Below are 18,852 nucleotides of genomic sequence, written 5' to 3' on the forward strand. Positions count from 1 at the left end.
AAAGACTTCACTACAAGATTAAGGATAGAGTTAATTTGACATCGTCGTTGCAAGACGACAATAATCGTGCATATAAATAAGTTTATTAGATAGAAATTTCAAACTTTGTAAATGTTATTCATATCGAAAACGCGATTGCCGAAGGTGCCCGAAATCGCGAATATATCGGACTCCGTTCTAAATTTTCTGGGAGTTAGATTTGAGTAATTTATTTTCGTAAAAGTTTTGCGAACTTTTTATAAGATTATAAAGTGTGGTGCATCTGTTCTATTGGCTAACTTATTTCGATTTTCCATGTCTACGGCTGGTGCGCACGATAACTTTCGAAGGGAGTAATACATTTCCTTCTGGTACCTCTCTCACAAAATTGTCAACATTGTGCAAAAAAATTATAGTATCATGCGAACGGACTATCCAATTTGAACCAAACATTGCACAAACTATTATCTTTACAAAGCCTAGATCAAGAGGGGGCCCATTGGTCCACTCCTTCTGGTACCTCCCCCAAAAGGGTCAACATTTTCAATATTTGTAAATCTAATTTTAGACGAATGAATTGTCCCATTTTCCACTCCTTCTGCGACTTCCGCCACAAAGGTCAATGTTGTTTAATATTTATTAATCTAATATTAAACGATTCTATTATTTCTACAAAGCCTAGATCAAGTCCTCCCCGAAAGGGTGAATATTTTTTAAATTCTTATAAGTTATTAAATTGAAGAAAATTAAATAACCGATTTGATCATATTTAAGTGATTAATAAAACCTGTGTTTAATTCCGAACATCTCCGTAAACCATAGGCTGAGGGTATATATGTCGGCAACACCTACTGACACTTTTTTACTTGTTAACCATAACGTAACCTTCCAAGAAAGGCGGGGATACGAAATTTAATTCCGAGCAATACCACGAAAGTACGACAGCATTACTGTCTCATGCTGCCTAGTTATATGTGGGGCAATGCCCTGTGGTGGCTCAGGTGGATCTCGCCAAGCAAAAAGGTCGGGACTGGGACTCTTTATTCTTCAATAAAACCGAAACTTCACTTCGCCTGATAGATCAAACTATAACGGAGTGACTAAACAGATTAATATCAAACTTTGGACTAACTACAACAAATATCTACTAAACTAGCCATAAAAGTAACCGGTAACCAGTAAGGAAAGTAGTAAAGTCGGACAAGGCCGACTATATTCATACCCTTCACATATGTCTTCTAACAGACGACGCCTTTTCGCATGAACATTGACATGTAATTGAACGAACTCGTATATGTAATATTTATGTCTTTCTGGAACCTATGCTAAATTGAGCAAGTTTAGAGTCGTTTGCATACAATGGGACAATTTTATGTAACTCGATTTAGAGCATACTTGATACACGCTGTTCGGTAGGCCGAACTATTCAAAATTTAATCTGCATCAGACACCCTTCTGAATTATATATGAAAGCTGTGTCTGTATTTGACAAAGTTCAGTACGCTATGACAAATCTGGTCCAAATAGAAAACATTAAATCAGACGAAAACATATATGGGAGCTATATCTAAACCTGAACCGATTTTTCCAATTTCAATAGGGTTCGTCATTTTGCCAAATAGATGAGATGTGCCAAATTTCATCCAATTCGGATCATAAATGCGACCTGTACTTTGTTTACAATTTAACATGGACAGACAGAAGGACGGACGGACATGCATAAATCAACTTAAAAAGTGATTCTATGCATATTCTCAAAGGAACCATGTATTTATCTCGTTTCCTATTCCCTGTACCACAGTGTGGTAGAGCTATGTCAAAATATGAATATATAGGAATAATTTTCTGCGTAACACGAAATGCCAAATTACACCCGTTTCGGTTGAAAAATACGGTTGGATGTCTCAGAGTACTGAAAATTGGGCGAGCCCTTTCAATGGGTGCCATGTCAAAATAAGGCACTAATGCCGGCCTCTAAAGTCCTTAAATACCAAATTAGAGCCTTATCGGTCTAAAAATGCGGCTACAAACATTACTATACAGGAAATTTTCGTGGGACTTCAATATGGGGCTATTTCAAAATATTGATATATTTTAATCATTTTCTACGCAGATGTATGCCAGCCCGAAATGCTAACCTACAGCCTTTTCGGTTGACAAATGCGGCTACTAACCATAAAATGCCGAAACTTCGGAGGAAGCTTTATATTGGGGCTTTTACCAATTCATATATTGATCTATATGAATCATTTTCTACGACTATGTATACCAGCCTCCTAAACCCGAAATACCACATTACGGCCATTTCGAATACTGTAAATTGGCAGGGTCCTTCAAATGGGGGCATGTCTAAACAGGGACATAAAATACTCATTTTGTGTGCCGATGTGTGCTAGCCTTAAAAACCTGGTATGCCAAATTACAGCCATTTCGGTTAAAAACAATCCTAAACCTTCAAAATTCCTATATTTCGATTGAATATCTACTCTTATGTAATTTTCTTCCCAAAGACATTATTTGAAATTCCATGCTTGTAATATTCCTATGTGGTGGATCTGCCATCTAACGTTGCCTAGAAACAACGCCTCATTGCCTTTTTGAAATGGTTGTAGTCCTGGCTTTAGTGTTTGTCATTTTTATCTGGGTAGCGCTATTCCCCGTCATTCCTATTCTGTGTTATCTTTATGTGTTGATGTTAAAGCCGAGTTTATTTAGTGTTGCCATTTTCCTCTGGGTTTCCTCCTGCCATTCATATCCTCATGTTTTATTGGTGATATTATAATGTTCTATTGGAATATCTATCGTGAGAGATTTAGTCTGCTGATCAAAGATATACTTTTTGGGGTCATTGACGAATATTTTGAGGTTTTAGAAACGGAATGTCAAAATTTAATTTACACTCTACCTTATGGTGAAGGGTTAGAAATATTAAGTCTGAAGAACACCAAAAGAACACAAAATTCCTAAAAGTATAGGGAGTGCACATCAGGCCTAGACTGGTTTAAGTGTTTGCCATACTACTTGCATGTGATGGAATAAACCACCACTCTTTTCAATCTAACTACCTAATTCAAGGCATAGAAGGGCTGTCATTACGTATACGATACCCTACTCAGTTCAGTACACATAAAATATATATTTTCCTTACATAATAATATTGATTATTAAAGAATATACTCGGAGGACTAGTTATAGGATTGGATTATTAAAAAATATTTCTTGGGGACTAGAACAGGCGTGGATTTTAAAAGATTATTTCTTGGGACTGTAAAGGCCGTGGATTTTAAACATAAAAATTTTGGAAGACAATAAAAGGCGTGGATTTTTAAATAAACATTTTTGGAGGACTATAAAGGCGTGGATTTTTATATAAACATTTTTGGAGGACTATAAAGGCGTATATTTAAAAAAAAATATTTTTTGTAGAACTATTAAAAGACCTGAATTTTTAAAGATTTTTTTGATGACTATTAAAAGGAGTGGATTTATAAGAATATTTTATTTATTAATCTCATGCTATCCACAAAGGTGTATAAGTTATATAATTAAGTATACGCTACCATGTTCAGTACCTAGTGGTTATATCACTTAAAATATACATTTTCTTTACATAATATAAATTCCAATCATGCAACTAAACTAAATGAAAAACAACATTTTATTAATTGTAATAATTTGCATTGTCATATTTTCGAAGGGATATTTCCCTCTCTCTGACAAATGTCTGATGAAATCACAATTGGTCTAGTCATCATTGACAAGGTCTACATCTGCAGGCAATCTGGTGGTCTTACGTTTCAGAACATTCAGAATAATCTAATTATCATAAAAAATCATTCTGAATGAAATGCAATCAGCCGATCAATAGATGGAGTGGAGAGGAGAAATCGAAAATGCACACACACACCCTTCAATACAGAACGACATATTTTTCCAACACTTTTGAACCAAGACCACGCCAAGGGGCGCTACACAAACAAACAAACATCTACACTCTTTAAAAATTATTATATACGCCTGTTTATATCCAGTAACCTGTTAATACGATGCAATACTGTGATAAAATTACATCAGATATTTTTTTCGAAAGAAAAAAAATAAAAGTGAAAAAATATCTTAATAAAATATTGAAAAAAAAAACAACGCGAAAAAATCACAATTTTTATTGCGAACAAAAGCAAAATTTTAATAATTTTGCATAAATTAAATAAACAATAAATACTGGAATCAGAAAAAATATGCATACGTACGTAATACATTTAAAAAAATCGACAACAATGAATTTGATCTGTCGGTCTGTTTACATTTGCAACGTTCCAGCCCCAGCCCAGCAAGCTCCAGTTGTTGTTGAGGCAGTTCGAAAATATTGACAGACAATATGGTCCGAATGCAAACAGGTGTTAAGATTAACTTCCATTTTTAGATACGCTGAAGCGATTTTGTAGAGATTTCTTTATTTTTGTTGTTGTTGTTTTTCTTTATTGCACAATTGGAGCGATTAACAAATGGTAGACCAAATAAGTGACAAGACAAGCAGCCAACTAGCTGGCCGGACCGATAGACAGTTCGACATACAGACAGGTATCAATGGGTGCGTTCTAATCGTTTGTGATCGTATATGGTTAAGCCACTGTTACAAATTTTTTAGATTTGAGTAAAAACAAACAACTGGGTGATTCGGTGACACACCATAAGGCTAAATATATTAACATGACTGGACATGGAGACACGCAAATATATACAGTCTACTTTCAGATATGGAATATGGTTTCCGCAAGAGATAATATTTAATATTCCATTCTGGAGCCTATTTTTCGAGGGAGTATTGCAAGAATTTTAGGCGTCGATTTTTTAAAGAATATTTTTTGGAAGACTATTAATAGGCGTGGATTTTTTAAAGAATATTTTTTGGGGGACAATAACAGGCGTGGATTTTTTAAAGAATATTTTTTGGGGGACAATAACAGGCGTGGATTTTTTAAAGAATATTTTTTGGGGGACTATTAGTAGGCGTGGATTTTGTAAAGAATATTTTTTTTTTGGAGGACTATTAATAGGCGTGGATTTTTTAAAGAATATTTTTTTTGGAGGACTATTAAAAGGCGTGGATTTTTTAAATAATATTTTTTTTTGGAGGACTATTAAAAGGCGTGGATTTTTTAAAGAATATTTTTTTTTTGGAGGACTATTAAAAGGCGTGGATTTTTTAAAGAATATTTTTTGGGGGACAATAACAGGCGTGGATTTTTTAAAGAATATTTTTTGGGGGACAATAACAGGCGTGGATTTTTTAAAGAATATTTTTTGGGGGACAATAACAGGCGTGGATTTTTTAAAGAATATTTTTTTTGGAGGACTATTAAAAGGCGTGGATTTTTATACCCTTCACCACACCGTGGTGAACAGCCAAAAGGAAACGAGATAGACCCATAGTTCCTTCCTTTATTGAAAAAATCGGTTCAGATTTAGATATAGTTCCCAGTTATATTTTCATGCGATTTAAGATAAATGGTGCACCAAATACCGTATATATCTGTCGATTTGCACGAAATTTGGTACAACGTACTAAATTGAGCCTAGAATGATGTCTGCCAAGTTTCATGAAAATCTGTCCAGATTTGGATATAGCTCCCATATATAGTTTCGTCCGATTTCATGTAAATGTTGCACCAAAGTCCCTATATATCTTTTGATTTGCACGAAATTTGGCATAACGTACTGAATGGAGCCTACAGTGATGTCTGCCACGTTTGGTGAAAATCGGTCCAGATTTAGATATAGCTCCCATATATAGTGTCGTCCGATTTTAGGTAAATGGTGCACCAATGTCCTCATATATCTTTCGATTTGCACGAAATTTGGCATAACGTACTGAATTGAGTCTAGAATCATGTGTGATAAGTTTCGGAAAAATCCCACATATACATATATATTCGTCCGATTTTACATAAATGGTGCACCAAAGTCCTAATGTTTGGAGCACCGTTTTGTTGAAATTGGTGCAGATGCAGTCATATCTTCCATATGTATTTCGAATGGGTGTCTGATTGAAATAAAATTTGTAACAGTTCGTCGTACCGAATACGGTGTATCAATTTTGCAATAAATATTTTTCCATAAACTTGTCTCATAGTAGGCAGACGACTCTAAATCTGCCCGATTGAAATTAAAATTATCATAGGTTGCAGAAAGAGTATGTTCTTTCGAATGAACATTGGCATGCAATTGTAAGGATACATATGTACCATATATACCCAAAGTGGTGAAGGGTATCATATAGTCGGCCCAGTCCGACTTTACTACTTTCCTTATAGGGCTATTAATGGGCGTGGATTTCTAAAGAATATTTTTTGGAGGACTATTAAAAGGCGTGGATTTAAAAAAAATGTTGGAGGACTATTAAAAGGCGTGGATTTTATATTATTTTTATGAATACCCATTGTCTCGGAATTAAATGTAGCGTGTCTGGAAAACTAGATGCCATTTACTTTATTACCATGCATGATCACACCATTTTATATCTGGAACAGATCTATGCTAAGCGATAAAGAAAACGATTTAGATAACAATCACGCAACACCATTACCAAGCGCACAGTAATGCAGATTTTCCACTAATGTTTTTTTTTTATTTTTGCAAATATATAAAACGTAATGTTTAATTCCTTAACTGGTAACTGGCTTTGACTACGAGAGATACTAACATGTCTGATAAATGACAGAATGTAAACTTGTCGACTCATCGCAATTGAAATGAATGGAATTCCTGTAATCGGAATCGCAGAGATTGGGGAGAGAGTGGCATGGTGGCAATTCAACAGGTGGCTACAGATAATTGGTGAAAGATATTTGTTAATATTTTTTTCGGTTTCGCGTAAAATAGGTGCTAGTGTACTTTCATTTGGGTTATCAGTAATGAAAGGCGGTCTGATAAGAAGGTGTTCCATCAGCGGTGGTATTTTGATAACCATATTTTATTTTTTTGTGTTTATTAGACATGAAGGTAAAAATAGATTTTATGATTCAAAGGTAAACTAATAACACAAGTGTTGATGGGAAAAGTTCAGGAATTAGTTAATGTTTTTGATCAGTGAGCGTGGGAATTACAAGAAATATAACTGACATTTAAAAAAAAGCTTGAAAGAAGATTTTTCAATTATTCACGTTGTTGATCCGCTGTTGTTGGAAAGAAATCGTTAAACCCACGCACCAATAACCTTTTTTCCGTTTGCATGTTATTATAAAATTAATTTTTAGCACAATTGTGATCATTTTGTTGGTGAGGTACCAGAAGGAGTGGACCGATAATTCCCATCTTCTAACATAAACTAAGTTTGGAAGAAATATTAAGATGTACACAGTTTTAATGAAATCGGTTTATTGCTTTTATGACCTCATCTTGGCTAGGTGGTATACACTCTATACCATCATCTCTTTGGTTCTGGGGTATCTTCTTCATCGCCACTATTTGATAATAGAAGCTTTTCGAAATGCTCCTTCCGGATCCTCAACACGCTGTCTGTATCTGTCACCAGGTTCCCTTCTTCATCTCTACAGGAGGATGTGCCTGCACCAAAGCTTTCAGTTTGGTGTTTTACTCGTTGGTAAAATTTCCGGACTTCATTCTGACTCCTGTACATCTCGATTTGCTCACGCTCACGTTTTCTTGTTCTTTCTTCTTTTTTCTGAAAACACGTTTCACCTCTCTCCTTTTCTCCCGATAATTCTCCATCACGTTACGTGTTGCTACTGTCTGAAGGTTGCCCTATACGATTTTTCCGATTTTTGCATTAAAATCTCCTAGCAGAATTTTAATGTCATGGCCAGGGCAACGGTCATATGCTGTATCTAGGCGCTCGTAAAATATGTCTTTGGTCTGTTCATCTTTATCTTCGGTCGGAGCATGAGCGCAAATTAGGCTGATGTAAAAGAACTTCGCTTTTATACGGATTATAGCAATTAGCTTATCTACTGGAGTGAATCTGGAGACAAGGTCTCGTTTCATGGCAGCTATAATACAGGGCGTAATCGTACGATTTACTTACGCCTGTCCCTTTCCATCGCATTTCCAGTAAGGCAATAATATCGGCTTTGTACTTCTTGAGTATATCCGCCAAAGCGAACACTGCGCATGTTCTGTACAACGTGCGCACATTCCAAGTGCAGATTCGCCAATCGTGGTCTTTATACGTTTGCGGGGGTCGTCAAGCAATACTTCGATAATATTTCGAAGTATTGTTTGTGGCAGAGGATATAAAAGTCAATGCTTGATTATGTAGGTCTCTGAAAAAATATTCTTAAAAAATTCACGCTTTTGAGTTTTTGCTGCTTGAAAAAATATTATCTCTTATTGACCTTCGAAACCTAAGATTTTATTGAAATTTTAAAAAATCATAAGTCTTGACAGCGTCAGCCAACCACAAGAATATTAATGTTGAGGAATAAATAAAATTGGCGCCCCATATCTATGTCACTGATAAGCCCTAACAGCATATTAGGTGCAGTTGTACTTGAAATATAAATTTTCTTTATTTTTTTACTAATTTATATTTTGAGAATATTATACAAATAATTGTATTTAAACAAAAATTATTTTTTACTGTTATTTTTTCTCCTCAAAACCCCCTTCATATCGCACGCATTTTCCCCTTCAAAAAATACTGCAATCTGTCGTCAACTAAAACTTATATTTAAATGAACATATCGTGAATACACTTTAATCGATATCAGTCGTTCACTGTGTTTTTTTTTTTTGCAAATTGAGCATTTTAGTGCACTTGTACTCTGTCCAATTTCGTTGTTTTTGTTGTAACCCAGACACAAATTTTTACGTCAATAAAAATATATATTTTGCAGTTTTTTTTAATTATGTTCTGCCACACTCGTGTAGTTTTTTTCTTTTTGGTCTTATGATTAAATTATCACTGTCGCCGTTGCATATTTTTTGCAAAAAAATATTTTGTTATCGCACATAAAAAGGAAGTTTTGATAAAAATCGAGAAATCGACATAAACAAGATCTGGTCACCGAAGTAAAAAAAGAAACACTGCCCAACTGCTACTTAGATTATGTGTCAAAGATAAATGCAACTTTTAATTAAAGCAATTTATGAAATATGAGTAAGACGCAACAGCCATGGTTTCACCTTTTTTTGGTGGGGAGGTGTAATTTATCATTCACAAATAAAAGATATTTATCAATTTTTGAGACAATTTTTTTGGGTTGGGGGACAATGTCAAAATTACATGGTACTAACTCTAAGATATTATCAGAGTCATATGCGTGGATTTTTAAAGAATATTTTTTGAAGCTTGGTGGAGGATAGAAATATCTAAAAATTCAAATAAGGGGTATGAAACGGACCAATACCGATTAGTTTTGGAAGGAAGAATTGCTAACTAATTAGGACCCAATATACCAAACTACTGTGAAATGCGTCAAAATTTTTCAAAACCCGAAGATACCAAATCGATATATTCCACTTTTAAATAGAAAACACTCTTAGAGTATTACCAACACATGTGCAAAATGTCAAAGCACAATCTTAAATGTTGTGAGGTTTCAACCGACAGATATGGCTAAATCGATATAAAATTTTATTCTGATCAAAAATATATCCTTTGTTTCGTTAATTTTCCAAGGTCTTGTCAACGGAATGGCAAATTGAATATACACTCCAAATCAGGCTTGATATCGCAATATTAAAAATAGAGGTTTGAAAATGTCCATAAAAATTTCTATCCTAAGATGTTAGGTATTGCAAATGGGTTATATCAGTTTAAGTTTTGTCATAGAAATTGTATTAAGGTCCTGGCTCAGTTTTTGGTTTTATGAAGTTTTAGCCGCGGTTTGCAACCGATAGGGCTTCTATTTAACACTCTGGGGTAAATTTTTTAGTAAAGTAAAGTTTGTCAGAGTATTATAGCTTTGTGCAGCCCCAAAAGTTTGTAACGCCGCGAAATATTGGTCCTAGACCCACCTTTAAGTGTACCGATCGTCATATCTTGACTAGCTGAGTCGATCTAGACATGTGTGTCCGTCCGTCCGTCCATTATAATTTGTAAAAACGATACAGGCCACAGTTATGGACCAATCTTCACGAAATTTTGCATGTAGTATGGGTTCTGGCCAATGAAGACCCCTATTGTTTTTGGGAAGGATCGGTTAATATTTAGGGGATGAAATGGACCAAATACTAAATTTTTGTCGGTTTTTCTGGTCGCTCCAGAGGCCGCAATAATGGTCCGAACATCGTGAAATTTTGCATGGAGAAGGGGATCGGGCCAAAGAATAAGCATGCCTGCTTTGATAAAGATCGGTCAATATTTAGCAATGACTTTTGTGTGATAAATTACAAAATTTGTATTCTATAGCGTATATATTTACTCCTGAAGGATATAGATTTAAATTGATGCCAACTACAGTTATGTATCTACTCGGATCTGGGAGTTACACTCAAATATTTACAGGTGCTTATGTATTCTGATAATATTTAGTATCCCATTACCACATCAGACGGCGGAAATATGGCGCTCATCGCTTTGAAATTTTCCATGAAGTTCCAATTATGGTCAAGGACAACGCCTACAATTTTCGGTGATTATCACATAATTGGGATGAAATGGACCCAAAAACTTATTTTTTTGTTTGTATTTTCGAGTCGAATATAATCCGAACATCACAACACAACCCACCTTGAAGGGAATCTGGATAAGTAATTAGAAGGGCTGTACTGAGTGTTCGAAAATGTAAGGAAGAGGTGCTGTTGACCTCTAATCGGGCAAATATCACGAAATATTACCCTGACTCGGAATAAACATTCGCAGAGAGTTAGAGTTCTGTGGTAGTTGTGTAGGGTATCGTATGGTCGGCCCCGTCCGACAATACTGCTGCGATCACTGGTTATGATATAGGTTTGAAATTTTCCAGGATGTTGGGTGTTGCAAATGGATTATATCGGTTTAAGTTTTAGACCCCGTATTAAGGTCCTGGATCATTTTTTGGGTCTAAGAAGTTTGATTTGACTGTGGTTTGCAACTGATAGAGCTTCTATTTAGCACTCTGTGTTGAAGCCTTTAGCCGCATCTTCCCAAAGTAGCTGTAAGGTATTCTGCATTTTAGAAGTGTGAAAAATATGATTGCAGAATTTGTTCGCGTTATGTCAAAATGTGGGCATTGATATTTTGACAAAGCTCCCCAAAAAGGACCCGCCCACTTTTCAGAATTTCGAAGGCAGTAGTTAGAAAATTTCAGATTCTTGGAGGAAAATAGTATATTTGCAGAAAATGGTCAATAGAGGAACCTTACCTGTTTTGGCATTACTCCCCCTATTCCAGCCATATTTTCGATATTTAGAAGGATTCCCACCGAAGTATCTGTTTTTGGCATTCCGAATTTTTAGATGGTGAATATAATTTTTAAAAACGTTTTTATATAGGTCCAAGTGTTGACATCGACTCATTTAAAGCTCCCGTTTCAATTTTCGTATTTTGAAAGTGTTTGCCGCATTTTTCATCAAGGAGGCAGTAATTTGACATTCAGGTTTCCTGGAGGTTAAGATTGATGAGAATTTGTTTGCAAAACTATTTCAATATCAATCCTATGGTACAAGGATTGATATTCGATACTGAAAATTGCGGAATTTCAAAATTGCAGCTATATTTAATTAAATACTTCTTCTCTGGAAATTTTTAATATAGGTCTATGTTTGTCCATAGGTCTCATATAAAGATCCCGCAAAATTTTTGGTATTTTGAAGATTTAAGCATCATTTTGGTTTCGAAGTGGCCATAATGTGGCATTCAGGTTTCTTGCAGAACATTGTCGATATAGGTCCATATTTTTCTACAGCTTTCATACAAAGATACATGCGTATTATGAGATCCCAATTGAAGGTCCCACCATTTTCGATATATAAAAGTTGTAAAGTACAAGATTTGTGCATTTTTAGGAAAGCTCCCATATAACGTTATTTTTGGTATTTAGGGGGTTTAATTTAGTATTTTGGATTCATTTTGGCTATAAGGTCAGCCTACGAAAATTATCAACATTTATGTTTCGACTTTTTAATTATCATTGGGTTGAACATGTCCCTACCAAAAATCATTAACATTGGCCCCTGTTTCAGATTAGCCCCCATATGAAGATAAGCTATATTTTTCGGTATTTTATGAGGTTTGGGCATGATTTTCAACCGACTTCGCTCTAATTTGATTTCACAGGTTCGCATGGATTATAAAATCTTCTTTTTTAGCTGCAATTTAATATTTTGGGTGGTACACAGATTTTTTTTCGGTATTTTGGATTGTGTGGGCATATTTTCCAACCGAATTCTCTTTAATTTGGATTTTGAAATTCCCTACCAAATATTATCAATGTCATTTTCCGGTTTTGCATAACTATCATAGAACGGCACCATTTCATTTTCGGTATTTTGAAAACTTTAGCCACATTTTTCCACACGATGGGGCTGTAATTTGGTATAAAGGGTTTAAAGGGAATAAAAAACCAGTGAGCGGAGCAGTATAGTCGGACGGGGCCGACCATACGATACCCTACACAACTACCACGGAACTCAAATTTTCTGTGGATGTTTATTCCGAGACTGGACAATATTTCGTGGTATTTGCACCCTCTTGCCCGATTAGAGGTAAACAGCACCTCTTCCTCAGACTGACATATTTTCCGAATATTACGAGTATTCAATACAGCTATTGTCCAGATTCCCTTCACCGTGGGTTGCATTGTGATGTTCGGCTTTCGTTTGTGGTCTATAGATCGACTCGAAAATAACACAAAAAATTAAGTTTTCGGTCCACTTCATTCCAAAATTATTATCAGATCGTCACCGAAAATGATAGGCGTTGTTCTTGACCATACCCGGAACCTCATGGAACATTTCAAAGCGATCAACGTTATAGTTCCGCTCTCTAGAGTGATAATGGGTTACTAAATAATATACGAATACGAAGATACCTGTAAATATTTAGTTGTAACTCCCACATCCGAGCACATACAACAATATAATTGGTCTTAATTTAAAGGTCAACCACTTCTCTTGGATATAATATCAACTTCTCGGGTCTATGTCCTTCAGTGGTAAATATATATGCTATAGAATACAAATTTTGTACTTTTTCACACAAAATTCATGGTCCATTTGACCCGCTAAATATTGACCGATCTTTATCAAAACAGGCATGCTTATTCTTTGGCCCGATCCCCTTCTCCATGCAAAATTTCACGAAGTTCGGGCCATTATTACGGCCTCTGGAGCGACCAAAAAACCGAAAAAAATAGTATTTGGTCCATTTCATCCCCTAAATATTATCCGATCTTTCCCAAACACAATAGGGGTCTTCATTGGCCAAAACCCATCCTATATCCAAATATATTTCGTGAAAATTGGTCCATAACTGTGGCCTGTATCGTGTTTACAAATTATAATGGACAGACGGACAGACGGACGGACACACATGTCTAGATCGACTCAGCTAGTCAAGATATGACGATCGGTATACTTAAAGGTGGGTCTAGGACCAATATTTCGCGGCGTTACAAACTTTTGGGCCTGCACAAAGCTATAATACCCTGACAACATAGTTGTGTAGGGTATAATGACAACATGGTTGTGTAGGGTATAATAAATTTGAAATGTCCCTTTTAAGTTTTCCAACTAGAGTGTCCGTAATTCGGAACATTATTATTTCGAAGCATAAACATTCTATTACATAACACCATAAAATAGTACCGATATAAATGTCCCCTTTGACTTTTTACTAGTTTTGTAGTGTAAAAATTTATTTAATAAAATTGCAGGTCGATTTTAGGTGCTTACAATGCTCACTTCATGGTATATTATATAAAAACGTTCGGGCCGGACGATCTTGACCGCGATATTACTTCTTTTTGACTTTTTTACACCCACGCTTTTATATTTTAAGGAAGAAAGCAAGTCTTTAGCCCCTAACATTGGTATAGGTTATTCGTCTTTCTGCTCCAAGGATGAACCCAATTGAAATTTGTGACGATCAGTTCAGATTTAGATATAGTTCCCATATACATACATGTTTGTCCGATTCTACAATAGTTCACCCAAGTGATTGTCCAATTGATACAAAAATTTGCACATCGTACTAAATTAATTACAGATTGGTGTATATAAAGTTTTGTTCAAATCGGTGCCGACTTAGATAAAACTCCCATATATATTTTCATCCGATTACGTTAAGAATCCGTACATATCACATATTTAATTTCGTCCGATTTTATGTTAATTGTCCTCCAATTAATATTAACTTAGTTAATTTTAACTTATTAATTTACTCCAGAAATACATAGACCATAGAAATTGTCAGTTTATCCAAGAGGATTGGTTGGCCTATGAATTGATATGAATTATATTATAAAACCAGTGAGCGGAGCTTTATAGTCAGACGGGTACGGCCATATGATACCATACACAACTACCACTGAACTGTAACCTTCTGCGGATATATATTCCGAACCTATGCAATATTTCGGGATATTTACAACATCTTGACCGGCTGACAAAAGATCCTTTATACACAAATTTCTGAGTCCATTTTTCCCGCGAAATATTGATCGATATCGACTATAATGAAATGACCAGATCCCATTCCCCATGTCATTCCCCATGCTTTTGGTCAATTTCATACCTAAACCATTAAATTATCGAAAACAAGGGGGATATTCTTTGGCCAGAATCAATCCTACATACAAAAATTCTTGGCGATTGGTTTATTACTGTGTATTTTATTTAATTTCATTTGACACGCTAAATATTGGCCGACTATTATGAAAAGAACGATGCTTATTTATTAATCAAATCCCCTCCCCCATGTTAAATTTACTGATGTTCAGGTCATAGCTGTTACCTCTAGAGATACCAGACAAACAGACAAAAATAAAGTTTTTCGTCAATTTCATACCCAAAATATTAACCGATCATATCCAAAAAATTATAGGGGTCTTCTTTGGCCATGAACCTACATACAGAATGACGATTGGTCCATAACTGGTGCCTGCACTGTATTTCAAATTATAATGGACGGACACACACACGACTCAGCTAGCCGAGATATAATCGGGATACTAAAAGGTAGGCCTATGACCAGTTGTAATATCCTGACAATTCTGATATAGAGAACCACATTAGAAATTTGGTCTTATTTTATATCAATGGTCTATCAAAGATCCTATCTTTGTCTGAACCACAGGCTATTTTAATCGGACCCATCAGGGAGGAGAATTTGTTAAGCTTCGTTTTAAACGGTATATACGTATATGATTGTAGATTACAATAAGAATAAGAATTTCGAAATATGTTTCCAAGGTTTTTCCAGAAGCCTTGACATTGCATTACACTATAGAATACCAAAAGTAAGCCTCATTCCCAGTCGAAATAATAGTATCTAAATTAAAACAAATTATGAAATGTTCTTTTTCAATATTATATCATAACTCCCATAAAGGTGTGGCTTATGATATAACTACTTCTGTTTATTTATTTTCTATTTCTGGTTATTATTTTCCTCAAACGTAAAACAAATTTCTGACTCATTCGCGCTTTGATCTAAAAATATCCATCCAGAACACATGTGTGTTCTCAATATCAAGTGATGCCGTTTGTTTCTGTATTTTCGATTTCATAATTCGTCATTCAAATTTCCGTTTGTTTATTTTTTTTCTATTTCCAATTCTAATACTGCTCTCGGTTATGCACATTTATTTTTTATCAGTTTAAGACCTTAATTAACACCTGTTTGGATGGCATTTTCTGTATAACGCCGCCTCAGCCACCTCAGCTACACTCAGCCACTGCGACAGCAGTCGCCGTCATATGGCACAGTTGGTGGTGTCTGACACAAATTAATGCCTTTTTGCATTTCTGTTTGAGCGAACGAATGAACGATCGGATTCGGTGGCTGTGTGTCCGAATTTGTACAGCTGTTTTGTGGGATTGTATGCGGTGTGGCGATAGTATCTTCCAATTTCATCCAAAAGCGACAGGGAAACACAGTCGTCATACATCGAAACAGTCAAATGACTACGACTACTACGTCGGTTGATAAAGACAAACGAATCGAGGCGATGTGCCCAAAACGAGACTTTATCACAAACTCAAATACAATCGGCGAGAATAAAAATTGAAAACGCGTTTGCAAAATGCAGAAGAAGCAATGCGACTGGAAGCTATTGAGTAAGCAGCCAGGCAGTCAGGCAAAGTGTATGACAAATAATGACGTCCAGCTAGATCTGGTTAAAAAATCTAACCGTGAATGAACTCATCATCGTCAGCTTATTTACACACAGAGAAAAACAAATGAAAGGGAATGTTGTGTAACAGTTATGGAAAATATTTATTTCTATATAATTCTAAGAATTTTAAGAGGTTACGCAAGTTGTTAAAGTTGTATGTCAATATTATGAGTTAGATATGTCACCACGTATATCACGGCCTTGAAAATATATTTGTAAACCCATAGGCTTTGGTACGATGTTCTTTAAAAATATTTTTAACCAGTGAACTTTCTGCGGTTCTATATTCAGAGCCTGGGCAATATTAGCACTCTCTTCAACGATTGTAGCCAACAGCTCATTTTGTAACCCTGGCATATTTTTCAAATCTTGTTTTCCCGAGGTCCCATTTGATTGATTCGGCCCTAGGAATATTGACGATCATCATCTAAACAGCCGTTTAAAGTATTTGGTCAGATCCTCTTCATGGTGTAAAATAAAAATATTCGGTTCATATCATCTCAACATCGCTGAAAATTATAGACGTCGTCCTTGGCCATAGCCGGACCTTCATGTAAATTTTCAAAGCGATCAACGCGACATTTCCGCCTTCTAGTGGGGTAATAGTAATACTAACACATAGACACATATAATTATTTACGTATGACGTACATGAAATAATATCAGTTGTAACAATTTAAAGGTCAACAACTCCTCTTGGGTGTATACGTAAATTTATACGTACCAGACTACAAATTTTTCACATAAAAGTCTGTGTCCATTTGAGCCGCTATATCGTGCCTATAGTCGTGCCTATTCTTCGGTCAGATTTCCTTCAAGGTGTAAAATTTCGTGGCGATCGCGTCATAATTGTGGCCTATAGAGCGAAATCATAAAAAAAAAATCATACAAAAATAAAGTTCTTGGTCCATTTCATCCGGTTGATATTCTTTGGCCCGAACCGGTCCTACATACACAATTTTAGCCCATATTTGTAACCTGTATCGTGTTTACACCCTAGGAAGGAGACAAAACTAAGTAAGCATGGAGCCCAAACACTGCAAAACATTTAAGAAGATATTGTTTCTAGTCAAAGATAGATGGCAGTACCATCACCTCGAAGAGGCTAAAGCAAACTAATCATATATTCATCTCATCAAATAAAAAACCAGTAAGGAAAGTAGTAAAGTCGGACTGGTCCGACTATATATATATATACCCTTCACCACTTTGGGTATATTCTACATATGTATCCGAAAAGACGTCGCCTTTTTGAAGAAATTTTGACATGAAATTGAACGAACTTAAATTTGTGATTTTTATGTCTTTCTGGAACCTATGCTAAATTTCATTTCATTTGGGCAAGTTTAGAGTCGTTTGTGCACAGTGGTACAGATTTGAGTAAATCGATTTAAAGCAAACTTGACATACGCTATTCGGTATGCTGCACTGTTTAACATGTAAATCAAATTCGTGCAAATCGAATGGTTTTCAGAGACTTTGGTGCACCATTTACCTAAAATCGGACAAAACTATATATGGAACCTATATCTAAATCTGAACCGATTTTCACGAAACTTAGCACACATCATTCAAGACTTAATTTAGTACGCTATACCAAAAGGCATGCCAATACAAATATTAGCAAGGACTTTGGTGCACCATTTACCTAAAACCGGGCGAAACTATATATGGAAGCTATACCTAAATCTGAACCGATTACGAAACGAAACTTAGCACATGTGATTCTAGACTTACTTCAATACGCTATGCCAAAATTCGTGCAAATCAAATGATTTTCAGAGACTTTGGTGCACCATTTACCTAAAACCGGTCGAAACTATATATGGGAGCTATATCTAAATCTGAATCGATTTTCGCGAAACTTAGCACACATCATTCTAGACCTAATTCATTGGGCTATACTAAATTTCGTGCAAATCGAAAGATATATAGGGACTTTGGTACACCATTTACCTTAAATCGGACAAAAATATATATATGAGAGCTATATCTAAATCTGAACTGATTTTTCCCAATTTCCTGCACTTTGTTAACAAAAATACATGGACGGAGGGACGGACAGACGGACATGCATAAGTCGACTCATAAAGTGATTCTATGCATATTCTCAAAAGGAACCATGGGTCTATCTCGATTATTTTTGCCTGTTACAAACATATGCACAAGGACATAATACTATGTACCACAGTGTGGTGAAGGGTATAAACAATGATTCATGAAACTCACACAAGAGCTAATTGAGTCCGATGACGATGGTTTGTGAAAAATTCGTTCCAAGCACTTTTCAAATATTTGTAAAAAGATCCTTACATCTCCCTCCAGATGAAATTCCCCCGAAGCTGTATGGTATTATACACAAAAATAGTAAAGACAGTAGCTAAAGCCATACCGTAGAAAGATGGCAACACTAGTTAAGCAAGGAAAAAAATCACTGCTCGAAATTTAAAGAGTTGTTGTTTCTAGGCAACGATAGATGCCAGCAATATCACTTATCAGACAATTAACTATAATAAAAAACAATTTATTACTGTTATCTGTGGATCTATTTTGGTCAAAGTTATCCCAAAACAATTGTTATCATTCAGCCTTG

This window comes from Musca vetustissima, unplaced genomic scaffold, assembly GCF_032173495.1.
Source record: "Musca vetustissima isolate MV318-11 ecotype Yass unplaced genomic scaffold, APGP_CSIRO_Mvet_v1 utg12796, whole genome shotgun sequence".
In the NCBI taxonomy this organism is placed as follows: Eukaryota; Metazoa; Arthropoda; class Insecta; order Diptera; family Muscidae; genus Musca; species Musca vetustissima.